The sequence below is a fragment of the Macrobrachium nipponense genome, chromosome 3 (genome assembly GCF_015104395.2).
Source record: "Macrobrachium nipponense isolate FS-2020 chromosome 3, ASM1510439v2, whole genome shotgun sequence".
In the NCBI taxonomy this organism is placed as follows: Eukaryota; Metazoa; Arthropoda; class Malacostraca; order Decapoda; family Palaemonidae; genus Macrobrachium; species Macrobrachium nipponense.
The window spans coordinates 51,172,856-51,176,289 of record NC_087202.1 but is presented as its reverse complement, the minus strand read 5'-3'; positions in this window follow the sequence as shown (position 1 = coordinate 51,176,289).

Genomic DNA, 3,434 nt, shown 5'->3' with positions numbered 1-3,434 from the left:
TCTCTCTCTCTCTCTCTCTCTCTCTCTCTCTCTCTCTCTCTCGTAAAAATGATATATGATGAACTCCCTTGTATGTATTTGAACTACTAATGTTAGTTTAATATGACACAACTTGAGTTGAATGATTTCTTTACGTTAAAGTTTAATGGAAGAATTGCTTTGGAATAAGTTTTTATGTAAACAGAACGCACTAGCGATGAACGATTTTTATGTTACTTGTAAACGGTTTGCATCATAATTTGAGTGATTTACAATGACGTGTTTAGGCTAAGCAATTCTTTTAATGTAAAATACTTCTAAGATTTGCGTTAACTTTACGTAAGTTTACTAGGTCCCTGTGACAAGTGAAATGACGGTAAGGATGTTGGAAAAATGTTAGCAAAATATTTGTAAATGGAAAGGTTACGTTAAGTACGAAATGAAATTAAACTTTCGCTCAGCAAGTGAGCGATGCTAAGTGAACGTGCGGGAACAAAAGGGAACAAACAACGTGTCCTTCAAAACAGCTGATCTGATCCTGTAAACGCGAGAGCGATTTACACAACGAAATTCTAATTTCTTATTCAAGGTGAATTAACCCTCTTACGCTGACTGGACGTATTTTACGTCGACATTTTTTGTCTCCCGTGTGCCGACTGGACGTATTTTACGTCGACTTACAAAAGTTTTTTTTAAATTCGCGGAAAAATACTTATAGGCCTACCAGCCTAAAACTTTTGAATCACGCGCCTTGGGGGATGCTGGGAGTTCACGGATCAAGGTGTTGTTTTGTTTACAATCGTTACGCAGGCGCGCAAGCGCGAATTTCTTTCTTGCCGCACTAAAAAGTTATCCTTTGTGCACATCTCGGAAATTATTTTGTCACTGACATAATTTTTGTACCATTGTAAATAGGCCGTTACATGAAGTATTATATATGAAAATGTGCGCATTTTTATGTATAATACAACAATAAATACTCATGGATTGTAGCGTTTTATCAGTTTTGAGATATTTTCATATAAATAACGATAATTGCCAAAATTTCAACCTTTTCGGTCAACTTTGACTATTACCGAAATGGTTGAAAAACGCAATTGTAAGCTAAAACTCTTATATTTTAGTAATATTCAATCATTTACTTTAATCTTGCAACTAATTGGAAGTTTCTAGCACAATATTTCGATTTATGGTGAATTTATGAAAAAACTTTTTCCTTACGTCCACGCGGTAACTCTTCGGAATAAAATCATACATGCGATTGTGGTAATGTTTGCACCATTTTAAAATTAGCCGTTATATAAAGTTTTATATATGGAAATGTGCGCAATTTCATGCACAATACAACTAAAAACAACCCATGGTTTTAGCTTTTATCAGTTTTGAGATATTTTCATATAAATAACGATAATTGCCAAAATTTCAACCTTCGGTCAACTTTGACTCTACCGAAATGGTCGAAAAACGCAATTGTAAGCTAAAACGCTTATTTTCTAGTAATATTCAAGCATTTACCTTCATTTTGCAACAAATTGGAAGTCTCTAGCACAATATTTCGATTTATGGTGAATTTATGAAAAAAATAACATTTTCTTTACGTCCGCGCGGTAACTCTTCCGAAAAAAATCATACGTGCGATTGTGGTAATGTTTGCACCATTTTAAAAATTAGCCGTTACATAAAGTTTTATAATAGAAAATGTGCGTAATTTCATGTAGAATACAACAAAAATAATTGAAGGTTGTAAGCTTTTCGCTTTTTGAAATATTTGCATATAAATCACGATAAATAGAAAAAAAAACCACGTTCGGTCAACTTTGACTCTACCGAAATGGTCGAAAAACGCAATTGTAAGCTAAAACTCTTACAGTCTAGTAATATTCAGTCATTTATCTTCATCTTGAAACAAAGTCGAAGTCTCTAGCAAAATATTTAGATTTATGGTGAATTTAAAAAAAAATCTTTCCTTCCCTCCGCGCGCAGATTCTCTGCCACAAATCTCCGAAATGCGTACGCACCATTCTCGGAATATTTGCTCCGTTTCATATTAGGCATTTCATAGAGTTTTATGTGTGAAAATGTGCGCAATTTCATGTAGAATAAAACGAAAAATATTTGAAGGTTGTAGCTTTTCTTATTTTCGAAATAATTGCATATAAAAAATATATATATAAAAAAATTCGACATTCGGTCAACTTTAACTCGTCAGATATGGTCGAAACTGGAATTGTAAGCTAATACTTTTACAGTATAGTAATATTCAATCATTTGTCTTCATTTTGAAAGAAATTGGAAGTCTCTAGGACAATATTTAGATTTATGGTGAATTTTTGAAAAAAATATTTGTTTATGTCCGCGCGTTACGAATTCATGCATTATTTTATGATAATATTTTCTCTGTGTTGCTTTTTTCATTTTACAATGTGTTATATACCAAAATGATCGCAATTTAGTGTACATTACAACGAAAAAAAAGTAACTTGTTACCTTTAACCGTTTTGCGCACAGCGCGATTTGAATACAATTATATATGAAATTTCGATTTTGCGCTATCATATATCGCATTATTTATATATGATAATGATAATTTTTGTCATATCTGATGGTTGCATACTAAACTTCAGCCAATGACAAAAAAATGAGCCAAAAATGAACTCTTAATCTTGAAAACTAAGCACGCTGTGATTTTTTGAAAAAAATATTTTTTCCGCTTCCGCGCTCACTCTGAAACACCTCCGGCACACGGGAGACAATTTTTTTTTACCGCTTCGGCGTAAGAGGGTTAACATTAATTTTTCTGGCAGAATGATAGATACTAGTATGGAGATTGATATGAGTTACGTTAAAACATCAAGATTTACGTTATTCGGCTTAAATCGTTGAGATAAAGCTTTAAGGGGTAAATATGGCTTCCCTCGTACGAGAGTTGGCTGGCAGGGGCTAGCCGCGCATGCGCTCTGACGCTCTAAACAAAAGAAATGTAGTACACTTCTTTTGCCGTAACTATTAGTAGAACATTCCTAACTAGCTAGGCTTGCTAATACATGCAGTAAACCCTGGCAAAGCACTTCCTAGTTTTAACTAGTACTTTCTGGCATCTATCTACCACATACGTGCTCGTGCGAGCAGGCTGATACAAGCTCTTTGGTGCTTTGCAGTTACACAATAATATTTCTAACTTAGAGAACAATCTTATTTAAAACACTTCTAAAATAACTACTAAATGTACCTTAAGCTAACAATGGTTATAAGAAAAGTAATTAAAATGAATGATATGCCTTACCGTGAGTCTGTGTCTCCCGCGCAAGTATGTTTCCTTCAATTTACGCTTTGTGAAAATCATTTACCGTTTTATGTTTTACAAGGGATAACGCGATTTACAAGCTTTTAAGCAGCCCCGGATACGATGCTGGCAAGCAGTCGTTACTCTTACGTATGGGTGGCCTTGAGATCCC